Below are 16133 nucleotides of genomic sequence, written 5' to 3' on the forward strand. Positions count from 1 at the left end.
TTTTACCTATTATTATATTTTTATTGTTATTTACTGTGTTAGGTGGGTGTTTCAAATGTGTTACTACAACTAGTTAAGTAAGGTTTCTTTTGTTGAACAAAAATACAAAATCCATAAAAGTCTTCCAATTGTCAAGCCGATATACTTACCTAGTTCATAGAATCACAGATATAGAATCAAGAAGTTTTATGGAAATTTTTCAGAACGCTCTATGTAGAGACTTCATTCAAGTAATAAGGGTACATTGTATTGACTATGATATAAATAAGTAGGTAATACGTATTAAATACTGAAATTATTTGGATATTTTTACAACTGAAATAATATTTAACCCAATTAAAATAAATGTAGGTCTGTAGTTATCTCTCTAGTAATAGGTTAAGTCCAATAACCGCCAATTACAATTTCAATCGCTGTAAACCACCATTAAATATTAACTTTAACAACTGCTCGTTATCTTGAAACAAAACAATTACAAATTAAAATCCTCAACTAACGAGCGAAATCCGACGATCTCGTGAACGCCTCCCGAATAATTTAGAGGCTTCCAAACGATCTATTTCTGACGATTACGATACTAATCCCTCAGTTTGACTTATATTAATTCCCTCACAAAGCCCTAATAACTCCTTTGTTCCTTTGCGAGGATCTTTTATCCATTTTTAATAACTGATTAAAAAACCTATCCAAAACGGCCATTTGAAACGACCTCTATCGGGCTCAAAATAGAGTCCGCATTTGAATAACGCGATAGTTTAAGCCAATTAATAAAATAGTACATGTATCGTTTGTAGGCGATAAGTACAGAACTTTTTTCACGTAAGTTTCGATCAATAACAACTGTCTGTTAATTGAAAAGGTGCCTGAAACTCTACAGAATAGAGATGAGATTCGCGTGTAGCCGAGGCAATGCTTTCATTCTCCTGTTACCAGGCACAGGGAGCACCAACCTTTTTCTGGAACAGTAACGATCGACTTTCACCTTTATTTAGAAACACTGTTTCTATGCGAAGTTAGCAAACATTTAAATTAGATGGACGAATATATCAAAATATTTAAATTAGATTTATGAATGTTTTGTTCGTTAAACGTTATTCATTTATGCGATGCAAGATATTTATAGATGTTGAATTATTACCATAAATTAGTTATTGATTATATTATTTTTACATGTTTAGGGTATCTAATGTCGTTTGATATAAAAGTGAATTATAATGAGAAATCACTGGGTAGATTGAAAAAAAATATCTGATTATCTCAGTAACTTCTCTTAAATTAACCCTTCCACCAAATCACAAACAAGCTCTAGACCACCCTATGTTACAGAACTTACAGATAATCATTTGCGTCTCTTGTAGAGACTTATTTAACTTTACAATCCAGCTGTTTCTAAATAACGGTCCCAATCAATGTAAACTCCTAGTTCAATTAAACAAACTCCGTCCAGTGTCGTTAAACGAACGGTTTATTTTCTCGCAAAAAATAACAAAGTGAAAAAGGTTGGCGACTCAAGACCGCTGCCATAAATGAGTCGTCTAGTTTCAAAACCCGCTAAAACGCTCCTGCAACTAATTTCTGTTTATATCTCTAAATAATGCTACTGCAATTTTCTCATCATACTGTTCAATCATTTTCGATCAAAATACACTAAAAGACTACTAAACTAGCACTTAAAATTAGGTTTGTGTTACAAACTCCGCTAAAACGCCGTCCGTTTCTTTCAAAACCCTCTAAAAGTTGATTGACCAATGGTAGCACGGTATTTTGATCACGTGACTGCGAAATCAGTATGGAGATTTTTTTATAACGTGGTTGCTTCATAATTTGCTCTTATCAAATCCCGCTAAAATACAACATGTCCGTTTCAAATCCCATTAAAACCGAATGTTCGTAACAAAATACGCCAAAATGAAAATAGTTTTCATTATAATTCAAATTATATTTAATTTAAAGATAAATAGCAATTACTGTTAGTATTGCCAGATGACAATAATAATTCGTATCATATTTTTTTTTGCCTAAGGCCAAAGCTATATGGATAAGCGGTTTTTTTCAATTTCTCGAAATCTTATCAAAATCGTTTTAGCGGGATTTGAAACTAGACGCCTCAAATGCACTCTCTAGCGCAACGAGCGGCCCAACGCAATATTCCACTCGTAGTATGAACCTTTCAAGCCTTAAATGTATTTGCGACCTTATTTCTAGGGGCATAGAAGCGACGGATGTAAGGTTTTCTTTGTGAAGGTCGCAGGCAGTTGCACCGTTCTTCTCCTGGTGCGCGAGTTAACCACTGGTGCGCGAGTGTGCGTGAGCGTTCCCGTACTTCTGCGGCTGTGTGAGTGCGCATGGTCGGTCACGTAGGCTCGGTTGGCTGTTGCTAGAGAGTTTTCCGGACGTTTGCATTTAGATTATGGGATCCTTTGTTCCGTGCTCGCGATATCTCCTTTTGAAACTCATAGTTTTAATGTTTTCCCTCATGTTATTGGTATTGGATGGTATCCTGAAACTTCTGATGTTCCTATGAGTTATTCCTTGCACCAGAAGTCAATAAATTTGACTATCTTTTACAAAATTTACTACTTCTGTTCGTGGAACATACAAATAATAAGATTTTGTACTTTAATCTTGACTTTTATTTATAAAAACACAATATTTACAAAAACCAGTACGAGTTGGTAAGAGTGTGATGAGGAAGAGAGATATAATTTTTAGTGTTGCCAACATTAATCATAAAAATAAGGCATAGACACATTAGACACATTCAGTATGAAATTAAGCCGTGTTTACATCTACGGATGTGGACAACTTCAAGACACCGAATCGAGTTAAACTCTGAATCTTTTCATGGCCAGAAAATTTTCTTTTATTTTCGGAGAAAGTACAGTTGTTATGTCCATTCCGCGGGCGTGTGAGTGCACATAGCAACAGTTCACAGTCAGCTGAGGCGAGCGCCCCCGAGCCCCGGCGGAGGCGCCCGAACAGCGCGATTGATTCTCCCACTACACCTAGATGGTTACAGCCTATTTTCTAGCCCGAAATATAAGCTGTAAGGCATAAAGGTTATTTCAGTTGTACTCTGAGGGTAGATAGATACCTATCTAAACGAACGTTAGACGGTACATGTGTGGGAGCTACCAATTGGTCGTTTATTTTTAGATCTCCAAGCGGGGGGTGCTTATCACACTGACATCTCTGGATGCAAGTTAAATTAAGACCTGTTACTACATGTTGCAATGAGATATGAAGGTTATGAAATGTTTTGGCATACGTACCATAGGTAATAGGTTTTCAATTCATAAGAACAATGTTCTGATTGTGTGTAAAAATATAGTAAAATTCGAGTTTTGAATGGCAAAGAAGCACCAGACAAATTAACTATGTAAATAAATAAAGATAATTGAGAGCTTCGTAGTATTAATTTGCAAGTAAAGAGACAATTTAGTCACATATTAGTAGTTACGTTACCGCTTTGAGTTATCAACTCTTTATTGCATTTGCACAATTACAAATAAAGCAAACCAATGAAATAAATCTATTTCAATACCTATTTCTATACACTTCTATTGAGAATACTCTTTGAAAAAGTAAGTTAGTAAAAAGGATTAATTTCCAAAAGATTTTCTAGCAGTCCCTGCATTAAGCAAGAAAGTTTGTATGGCAGCGACCAACACAAAAAAATACCACAAATAATGATATCGGTCTTAATAGGACGGTCGTGTTAGAAACTAGTAGGCTTGCAAAAATAATAATCCAGTTGGATTTGAGCAATTAGTGATAGCGAATAGTTTAGATTTAGAGAATGTGCTAGCCTATAGTTATAATAGGTGCACCAATGGTGCACGGTTGTCTATACCGTATAGACAACCGTCTCATGTCTGCAATTTTACTCATAAAGAGGTAGATATCACAAAAGGCAATCATCTTCTTTTTGAAGAACAGTCTCTTTTGTTCAAACTGCACGATAATACTCCAATAGTGTTAAAGCAGCTACATATACGAGCAAATTCATTTTAACCGACAGTTGGTGCCATAAAAACACAGTAAAAAGTTATTTTGGTTCTAAATGGCCAAGATAAAAAGGCGGGTCAGGTGACATTCGGATAAAGTTTAATACCTAAATAACGACTAAAGCGCAACTTAAAGTGAGGACTTCGAATCGACTGCGCTCGAAAGTTGGGTAAGTAGTGTATGATGTGAATTTTTACGATTTGATTATGACGATGAAATTGAAATACGAGTCGAATAAAACGTGAGTAAAAACGCTAATGCAGTTATTGTCTAGGTAGAAAATATTGGAAAGATATTGAGGTATGAATCAACATAATTAAGCTTTGTTATGTACTCTCTACTCGTATTTCCTTAGAATCTTTTCTATTGTTTTTTAATTATTAATTATTGCCTCTAATTTCAAAGTGGGTAATAAACACTAGAACAGCTTTCCAATTTCAAATTTCTTCGTAGTATTTCCTATTTTCCTGTGCCCATTGTTGGTAAAGACATCTCTTGCAGCGATAAGACCGCCGAAATTGTACAACTTTGCGATTTCTATTGTTAATTATGCAATAATTGTCTGATAGACATCTGTGGAATAGATATCTGAAGCATCGCTAACAAAAGTAAAAGTAACGTATTGTTGCGGTACATTTCCAGTCTATTCAATATCTAGCTATTTTCTACCATATAAAAAGTAACTGCAAGATCATTACGAATCACGCCATATAGCCCGATTACAGTTAATAGCAAATTAATTAAGTAATAATTATAAAGTAACCGATATACGCTTGTCTACTTACTTAGTCATAGCAACAAGTCTAGATTACTACATTTTTGTTACAAAATCACTATTGCAACTACTTGAATGTCACTTTGTTTAGTGTGATGATCCGTTGCCTGTACGCAAGACTATTGGATTCACAGGTAAATTGATTTCAAGTACCACCACAGTAAGTATGTTTTACAGTGGATATAATTTCAGAATAATCATCTCAAGGTTTTTGGATCTGGACGAGCTGTCTCGTCGCCGTGTCAAGGCACAGACTTCTCAAGTTCACGTCACGCCCACGCCTGCACAGAACCGGTCACGCTCACATGTCCCTATTGTCCAAGCCATCTTCAATGTTTGTTGTTTAATAAAACATTTATGCACCCCATAAGACTTTATAAAAACCTGTACGAGTGTACCTGTTCGGCACAGGTAGGCCTTTATTCGGGGATCCCTCAGGGGTGTCTCCTCGGACCGTGGTTTCTCCTTGTAAGATTTTTTGTCGATAAACGTCACGGCTCGAGTTTCGGGATTACCACGTCACGGTTTACTGGCCGGGTGATTTTTTTGCCACATCAGCTGTTGCAGTAAGGTTCTGTTATTACCGATTTATGTTTTTGCTGTAGCTGTTACGACTTCTTATTGTGCTTACTTCCGTGTGCATAACTGAACATTATAAAGGAATAAAATAATTATATTTATTAGGAAATGTTCGCAAGAAAACGCTGGCACAATTACCATAGAACAGATTTTGTCTGGGGTTGATTTTAATGACAAAAGACGTAATTTTTGAACAGCCTGTGTAGATATTACTTACTGACGCTCGTCCCCTTTGAATAGACACGAGATAAATCGTAATTAAATCCCCAAAACTCGTAGCTATTACACGAAATACGACGACAGCCGTACATTAACACTCATTAACATACACTCGGTGTAAGACGCCCACTCGACCGTCGAGTAAAAACTCTTTCTTATCAAGCCCATAAAGTTTTACGGCGTCAGCCCACGAAAGGAGGCCCCGCCATAAATAAAATAAATCTACAGATTCTACTCAGTAGTAAAGGGTTATGCGTGCCTTGTCTAGGAGATAGGGGACGTTTTACATTACATCAGTGCCAGTCATAGTTAATATTGTCTTAGTTAGGAATATTGTGTTTTTTTTTATGCATAACAAGGCAGGTATTTGTTCACAATCGCTCCTGATGTTAAGTGGGATGCAGTCTAGTGCTGTAAATTAGGTCACAACACAACCCTAGCGTTCGCCAGAAAATCGTTATTGCCAAACAGTTTAACAAAATAATCCGATTAACCGATCAATAATAAACTCATTTATTACCAAAGCATAATAAAATATGATTTCAGAATTTTAAAATAGAATGCTAATAAAAATATGGGCATTAAAATATTAATCGTATGCATATTAAAAACGCTGTTAATTTATTTGCTATCGCTGTCTTTTTTATATAAACATAATAATAACTGTTTGCCTAATATAACATCGATCTGTGGACGACATACTAAGTTCTTTGTTGTTCATCACGGAATTTGCATAATTACTAGTTCCATTTGCGTCACGAAGAGCTGATGTTTTTTAATCTTTTCCGGTGTAATAAAACTAACCAGGCATAGGCTGTGTTTTATGTATGGAATTCGTAATAATATGCCGTATTAAGATCATTTTCTATTTAATTGTGCATTATGCGTATCGATCAATCTCGATTATAGAATGTAACTCATAATAGCGTCTGCTTATTAGTAAGAATATTATACAATAATAACAGCTTGTTTTGATTGAGATTGACTAATATAAAATACGGAAAAATAACTTGTGAATATTTATCAAATAATAGCTAGTCTTGTAAAATAATAATAAGACCTAAACCCACCTCAGCCCCTGAACTATGATCATCCGATTCACCCTACGATTTCATCATCCCACCTATTCGTGCACTGGCACACTGTTCTCGTCTCTATCACTTCGACATAAGGCCTACATAGAAAGTTGCATCATAAATGCAGGGTGTGCAGGGTATGATTACGTCATAATTTAGCCCCTTTTTAGGGGAGCGAGAGGGACGACAGTCCGTCCCTTTCTCGTTGGAAATTTCCGTGGTATCTTCTTTGTTCGACGTTGGGGGAAATATAATGTAAGCAGGTACAGTAAACTGCGATGTTCCATCTCAGTGACCTTCAGATGTTGGAGATCGTATGAATCACTACAGAGGACTGTATTTGCTCTACATACGTCATCTTCATCTATCATATGCAATTGCACAGGTTCTACAGCTGTGACAGCTAGAAGTATGTATCTACGAACGTTTAACCTCTCAAGTGTCCAAACTGGAAGGCCACAAATTAATTCATGTACTTAATTCACGCTCAGTGAATTCACGCAATGAGTGAAGTCCGACGTTAGAATCATTTTGTTCGTAGTTACAGCCTACTCTATGGAAGAAAGGAGAAAACATACACTTAAAGGGTGCTGAGGTATATAATTCTACAAAGAGTTGCAGAGTGAGACCACTGAGTCAATCGTCTGTGGTGAAACTAAATGGTCGAATAAATTGGTCGTGATTATAGCCTTCGAACAAGGAGCATGTAAATTGGAGTCCTGCGACTTTAGCTCAATTCGGCGTTATCACAATGGTCGCCATTTGTGCAGCCACCCAACCGTTTAGATGGATGTTCGCCGAGTTGTTTCGGAGATGTGTCCTACATTTCAGACAAAGAACTGTACTTAAAAGTTGCAGAATTCGAGTTCTCGAGGTTAAAAAAGTGAAGCAAAGTTCGACAAAATGAGCACACGTTTGATTGTAGCTCAAAGGACTTGAAATGTAGAGCCCTACTGTAGGTAATATTGTTATTTTAGCCTAGGCGCAGACCGCCGACCGGGCCCGATTCTAATTTGTATGAATAATCAATCGGTGTAATGTACGCACTTTCATATTATCTTTCCATAATTGATTAACAGCCCGACCCAACTATCGGCCAACTAAAAGTTGGTGGTCTGCGCCTAGCTATGCTTACCTATCAGTTGGTGAAGAAAAGTGACGCAAGAAACCTAAATACTTTTGTCATTCAAGGAACTATGATAGGGTAAGTGCGCTAGTTTTCGTCCAATTATCGGAGTTGCCAACTTTGTGATGCGAAATGAATATCTTAAAATACCCTTACTCATATGTATCATATGTCATTTTAGTCCTTATTTAGTCTACTTTATGTTAATATTATATGACAATAAGTAAATACCACGGGTTTTTTTATAAAAAATATTTTATGCAAAAGAGGCGATTTCACTAGTTTTCGTCCAAAAAAACCAGTTTTCGTCCTAGTGTACGCTAGTTTTCGACCACTGTGTAGAAAAAAGGGTGCAGTTGAATTATTAACTTAAAACCAATTCTACAATACAGTAACTATGGATTGTGGTATATCATTTGAAAGGTAATTTTGTTAGCTTTCAAATGATATCAAAATGATTTAAATAAGTTTCTTACCTAAATTTTGGAAAATATTGCAATAGTTCGAAGGACAAATGGACGAAAACTAATCTACAAGAATAGCTAATTTTGGTTTTCGTCCACCCCAGTGCTTGCTCATGACGTCATGGACGAAAACACAACAACGTTTAAAGCTATTTTTTGTTTTCGTCCACATCTTTTTAACGGTTTTTATGGGTTTATCACTGTTAAAAAGTGGACGTAAACTAAAATGTTGAATATAATAGCAATAAAGATCATATTGGAAGAAAATACATTGTATTTTGTAGGTCCATTGAAGTAAAATGATTATTAAAAATATTAACTAAGTGTCAGGGTTTCCGTCCACGTGGACGAAAACCAAAATCTTGCAAAATTGTTATGCTAGTATTAGTCCACTTAATTATCTAAGATTTCTATACAAAAACTTTAATAAACCCTTAAAATAGTGTTTATTATGCTAATAATTAGACATACGTGCCAAAAACATTACGTAAAGTAGCTAAAACAGTAATTAAACATACCATGAAATTTCCCTACCGGCACGTTTTTTTTCTAACTTGACGACGTTTTCCATTCACCTGTGTACAGCAGCAAATTCCGTAGATTTTTTTGGAGTTATTACTTGTCAAATTACATTTTCATGCAGGCAGAACTGTTACTTAGATATTATAGATTGTAACAAGTCCAAACTTGCACGGAAAGTTAGGTTTGTATTCTAATTTTCCGTATTTGTTTGTAGCAAGTCGGTCAAATGGACGAAAACAGGAGCTGGACGGAAAACCGGCGCAATTACCCTACCATCAACCTCTTTTATTTTATACAAAAAGTTTTATCAGGTATTGAGTAAAAAATCGGCTAGAAGACAGTTTGTTAAGGACGACAAAAAATATCTAATTCTTGAATTTATTATTAACTCGATCAAATTAATCGTATCAGCCATAACTGACCAACTAAATAATTTAAAAATAGGTTTGTGCGATAACAATGACGAATAAGGAAACATATTTTTATCTTTATTACATTTCTCTAGTAGCAGACTAAATACGTTTAAACACTCCCAGGGTCGAAATAGTTAAAAGCTAACAGTATCAGAATTCTTGATGAAAGAAAATGAATACTTACCATACATGTACCTACTGTACTTATACCTCAGACGGTTCTTTAGGTATTGACGTCCAAAAATCTACATGTCTGACCTATAGACCAAATTTTAACCACTTCCAGATGACCTTGAAGGTTCAAATTTGGCATCTAGATAGGTAGATGTGTAAATACAAAGGAACAAATAAAAAACCAGTTTTTAACATTTCACAGGTGATAGATAGATTTTAGTGTGCTAAATGTCGATTTTTGAACGTCAATACCTAAATAACCGTTTGAGGTATATTTATGAAATTTGAAGCTGACATTTATCATGCAAGTCTCAACACATGAGCCAAATTTGAAGTGTTAATGCACAGTAGTTTTTGAGTGATGAGGAGTCAAAAGTGGCTCCAATTAGTTCGTCTAAATATACGCACGGTGCAGTCCCCTCCCTGAAACTAGGCTTAACATGCTCTCGCATGTCTAGAATGTTTGCTCAATGTTGATTTAGTCGATTTTCTCCTGATGGGAACATGTAAGACAAAAATAAATTTTCCAATATTACAGACCTTCTAGAGCAGTTGCCGCGAAAACTATACAAGATACCTATAGAAAAACTTGACTATCTCACCTGTAACAAATTGAATAAGCTTTTTTTGGTTCATAGTAGTCATGTCACTAGGACGCATAGTTTCCGAGGATTAAGCGAAAAATCGAAAAGTGGTACCTTTAAACCCCCCTCTCCCCGCCGGCTCAAGGGCTAAGGGCGGGGACTTTTGGTATGTTCACCTCCTAACTAGTCTAAATAAAGTCCCGAGGTCAGAAATTGTGTTCCACGGATTTCTCTCTACACCGTCGTTAAGGCATTCATTGACTGGACTATAGGTAAATAAAGTAGATTAAAATACCTCAATAAAGAGTTTTCTACGCTGAATAAACACATACGTTTATTTATAGGAACCTTGAATATGTCTAGACTAGTTAATCCCGGAGATATCATTCAAAAACAATGATAATAGATAACACATATCACACCCTTCGCGAATAAACAGCTGACGCAATTTTATAATACTACATTATCTTACATAAATGATAAGTATAGTTAATTTATTATGTTGGCATAGATGTTATACAAGTACATAGGTACTCGTCGTAGTACCTAATTTGTAAGTAAAGTTAGTTTTTAAAAACTTAGGTACCTACATCGATAAACGTATGGTGGAACATGTATTTTAAGAAGTGTCTGAAAAAATAATAAGTAACAAAGAGAAGCAACGGAAAATAAGGGACGTTCGACTCTAACTTGACCGGTTTTATTCTAATGCAACTTTGCATACATTTAATTATCATCGGTCAACCATAACCGTGGGCGCCTCAAGCTGTGTTTGCCAAGGTCTCAGTTCAGATAACAACAAACCCATCGGCTATTGGTGAAAAATTAAGTCACAGCCATTATTCTTATGTAAATTCGAAGCCACAACATGGAATCAAGCACATTCTGCTCCAAACAAAGAAACTATAGTCAGCAAAAAATTAAACACATGTTATAGAACTGTACGAATAAACACTTTCAACGCTTTTTGTGGACGCAAAAACCCAAATATAAATCAGTTTTTTCTGACCCTACGTTTTAGACCTTAAATGGTACCTTAGATTTATTGTAAAAACGACTGCTAATGGAAAATGAAGCTCAACACAAAGAAAATAGAGTAGAAAGCTGACTGAAAGCACTTGACATGACATTGGTATCGAATGCAGTAGCGATATAACCTCCAAGCGAAACTCGACTTTATTCCTTCAGAGTAACTCAATAGACTCCATGACCGGGAGCGAAGGTAGTGTTGTTAGATTTTCACACCTATTGCAAAGCAGTTACGACCTATTTTTGAAGAGAACATAGCCGGTGCAAGGGCGAGGGGACTGTTGCTACGCAAGAAGGTTTGTTCCACTTTGACCTCGTTCTATTGATTTTCTTTTCATCTTTCTGTTACTACAATTCTATGAAACTTATTCATGATGTCTTTATTTAAAACTTCGATGATATTGTGTGACTGTGACTACAAGGGTTGAGTAACTAAAAACAACATAAAGGCCATTTCGTTTGTTATTAATTAATAATTTATGGACGTTAGTTGTAAAATTGTTTTATTATATTATACTGAAATAGCCTCTTAGCTAATCATAAGGTCGACGCTTATAGAATAAAATAGGACAATTTGTGATAAAATCGTTAGACAAAATAAAATAATATTTGCTTGAATGCTTTTTAATGGACAGTAATTTAAAAGCAATAAAACGATTTGTAGGCGCTGTTGTCTCATACTTACTACAGAAAAGATTTAGTATCTAAAAATAATTTTATAGCTTTGTATTAATCAAAATACGGTAATAGAAAATTCATTCTGATTATTAACACGTGTGTCAACAACCAGCATGTTTTAAGCATTATAAAAACAAATACTAATTATAAATTGTAAGTTAATACTGGTATACATTAATATAAACAGTAATCTTAAATCACATTTAGATAGATAAATAATTTACAATCAAATGATTGGATAATTACGTGACATGCTACTAAGTTGACAGCGAAAATAATTACGATAAAACGTCAATGATTTATGTTTGAAAAAATAATCTATGTCACTGATACAACCATTGTTTGTTATTGAAACTTATTCTGACGTAGGCCTTATTAAGTAAGTAACAACCGTATAAAAAAGGGTCAGTTTAGCATTTGCCAATATTGTTTATGAAAAAGCTCATGGTACTCGTATTATTTCTGTGACTAGCATGTGATGACGATTCTAAAAGCTACATAGAGACAAAGCCAATAGTGTAGAGACGAATATTTTCGAAAAATAATAATGTTAGTAATATAAAAATAATAATTACGATATCGGTAGTAGGTACAAACGGTAGTTCAAATAGGAACATACTCGAACCCTTGAAGCTGCTCGAACGCGGGGGCAAATGAGATGACAGCCAACAGCTCGGGGCAGAGTGATTAAAAACACTAACCTATACCTCCCCTAAGCATCGCACGCTCCTGATCCTTCTCCCTTCAGACTTACGGTTCAAATTCCAACGGGGTTAATGTTTAGTGAAGTGTAGACGTGTGAGAGGCGAGTGCATTGTTTTATCGAGCCTGTCTCTTACAGGCCCTTAAGAGCTGCGCTTGTAGCCCGGCATTATCTGGAGGGCTACAAAAGGTGTAGGAAGGTACAAGAGCAATATCGCTGCTGGTTTAATAGACAGCCTATGGTTACAGTTACTTGAAAATACTGTTAGCGCTACTCGTCAGACCAGTTTTCTATGTAAAATAATACCAAATTAATACTAATATTAGCATTCACCGGCTAACCGGCTGAGCACGATCAATTTATAGATCGTATAATGATACTAGTTTTTATATGGAAGCTGTAGACTGCATCAAACTGGTTATTACGTACAAGAGAAAAAAGTTTGTGACAATGTTTTTAAATTTTATAGAGACATGTTAGGATTTCAGAAAGATTTTCAAAATTCCTTTCAAGTTGTTAAGTTCTTAGCTCAATTTTACCCCAAAATTATGAAGATATGTCTATCTATCAGTATAAGAACACTAAAACAGTATTTTTTTATCAGTTACTCGCTATATCCCGTTGCACACAAAATTATAATGTTTAAAATAGTTCCGTTTTTAGTATTATTTGTATAAAAAGTTTTTATAGTCACCATAAAAACACTAGAGCTACTTAGTTACAAATTAATTGAATTATCGCTAAGGGTAGCTGCTTATCCAGCTGTGCTCGAACTTTCACCGCCCCTCGGAACGGGCGTATCAAATATCAACGTGTGCAGGTGACTTTTTAAAAAACATACCATGCGACTGTTTTACATCCAAAAAGGTTGTACAATCATTAAAATTAAGCACCCAATTAGCCACTTCTGTTAAAAGCTAGCTATTCGGTCATTACGATAAATTCTACTGATAGTAAAACTCGTGTCGCAAGATCTTGTAGTGTTTGGTAAATGAGCTTTTAAAATTTTACTAGGAGTATTTTTGAACGAGAATATCTTGACATGGAAATCTGAGGATTGTCACAGTATTATTTTAATGTTACCGCAATAATCACTAAAATAATAAGTAATATTCTCAAGTTATAAATGAAACAAGTTTCAGAAAATGGTGCTATATTATGACTAGGAGCTATAAACTAGGAATATACTATAAGTGAATAGGCACTTACAGGGCAGATATGTACCATCCTAGACTGCGTCTCACTTAACACCAGGTGCGATTGCGGTCAAATACCTGTCTTGTCTAGCATAAAAAAACTATGTATTTCAGTTTTGTTTTGAGATAATTAAGTAGGCAATGTCTATGGTCGATTATGCACAAGTGAAGAATACGCCCCCGCTTGGTTGATATTGCTTTAGTCTTAATTGATTCGCTACAAAGTTTGTTGTTGTCAAACCCTTAATATGGACTCCGTTAAATTATGGTCCCAATATATAAACTCCTCAAATATTACCTTATAATAGTCACCTGAGAGGCCCCACATGGTATAACGTCCAATGAACGTTTATTTATTGTTTTGGGACACAACAGGGTCCGAGAGACCCCATTGACCTGTGGTGACCACGGCTGTAAATCTGTGAGGGACAGAATAATCTCTCTTTGGTTCGGATGTTTTTATGGGGACAATTTGGGATTGGGAGTAATGAAAATAGCGTAGGGGAACGAAGCGTTTTAGCAACTAATATTGCAAATAGATTTATTTGGCATTTTGTATGTTGCGTCTGAGCTAATATTGAACAAAATATATCTAGCAACTTTGTATCCATACCAAGGTAATATGTATATTTGATAAAATATTGATAAAGCGCTCAAAATCATGTCTGTCATTGGCATCTATTTGGGGCTTATCTTTTCTCATGAATTTCCCGGAGAAGCACACCATGCTGTGCTAGAAGATGAAGGTAACTGGTAAGCGTATGAAGATACATAGGTTAGGTAGTTTTAAGAGGAGAGCAGCCTAAGATCTTGCTTGAGATTACAACAATGTCTTATTTAGAACACAATACGACCCAGCTTGATTCCACATCGCGCACAGCTTTCACAATTAAGTTCTTACTAAAATCTTACAGAATTCCAACGCTGGAAAAGCAAAATAAAATTTGCATAAACAGAAAATCCCGACGGCGCGGGATTCGAACGCGGGTCTTAAGCGGATTGCGCTGTGACGTCAGCGCTAACGCTCTCTGCTAAGTAATTAACAGTAGTTTTTGATAGAGATGGGGTAGTTTACATTTCTATCGATGCATGTGGCATTAACAAATCATGAAAAACAAAAACTCTACGGTAAAGTATACAGGTCAGAGAAAAACAGATTTTATCTAGCTCATCATTTTATTTTATTTTATTTATTTATTTATTAACACCAACAAGACATACACCATTTTAGACAATATTATACATGCTTATATAATAGGTTAAGTGCTATCTTAATTATAGGCGTTACACAAAAGAAATTGAATTAACGTAGCACAGAACATTAGTAATTTTTAAAACGTATTAGAAAAAATTGGAACATGATTAATTGATATAGGCATTAAGTTAAAAATTATACATAAACCACGTCGTCCATCAACGGATTTGTCAAGGCTTTAAATGTAAGCGTTAGTGATTTGTGAAATTGAAATTCAGCTGAAAATTTTAATAGAGCTTTGCGTTGAGTTAATTAATAAAAAACTTCACATTTATCGATACACAGTTAAATTAACCTAACATCCCATCACTATCTCTTCAGAAATACATTCATTTCTAATTCTTGGGGGATTTCGCGAAACTGACAGGTCTCAGAGACTACCTCATACGCGTAAGTAATGTACATACATAGGTAGTACTTATGTAATGTACTATGATGTGGGTACATAGAGCGGTGAATAGTTATGAAGTGCTGTGATTTTGGCACGTGTAATGGCTTTGCAAATAAAGGTTCGTCGGATTTCAAACGTAGGGTTTGGGTCTTTGTTTATCCTACATCGAAATAGGAAATTTCGTCGTTCAAATCAGAAACATACGTAAACTTAGAGCTCTAGTCCACTGAAATACTATTATGGGAAATCCAGAGCTGCTTTATATTACATTGTTATAGAAATTCCGATTTATGTAACAATCCCCGTCTAAGTCCTTCTTAGAAATAAGCGGAAAATCGTGACAAACAGATATAATTAGATACTTTCGGAATTATAATATTAGTATTCATAGATTAAAAGGATATACTGTCCTACATTTTCCATGTCACGAGCCACTCGAGAAATAAACGGGCCATGTAATGAGTAGAAATTTACAAAAACAATGTAATAATAATAGATAATGTTATCGAATTATATCTTTGATATCGCGTGAAGTTTATTTATGTAATATTGCGAACGAATGTAGGTTACAACGGCGATCATTATAGTTTCAATAGCAAGGCCAAAACTCGTGTAAGATAAGCGAAAAGGAGTGTTGTTGCCGTCATAGCTGTATAAAAGTCATAAAAAGTTATTGTCTTATAAGTAGGTAGTATGATGCATTTGTGCTCCAAATACTACGCAGATTTATAATGTGCCACAACTAATTATGATACTCGACGGATCAGCAACATAGCAGAACTGACGGCCGATGGGGCAGCAAGGTTCGGGAGTCGAGGCAATGTATCAGAAAACGCAGTTGGCCATTATGAAAATCATTGGGGGAGGCCTACGTGCAGCAGTGGTCGCCTTATGGCTAAAATAACGATGATGATGAAATTGCCACAGTTGTCTCTTGTTCT

Source organism: Ostrinia nubilalis, chromosome 15, assembly GCF_963855985.1.
Source record: "Ostrinia nubilalis chromosome 15, ilOstNubi1.1, whole genome shotgun sequence".
NCBI classification, from domain to species: domain Eukaryota; kingdom Metazoa; phylum Arthropoda; class Insecta; order Lepidoptera; family Crambidae; genus Ostrinia; species Ostrinia nubilalis.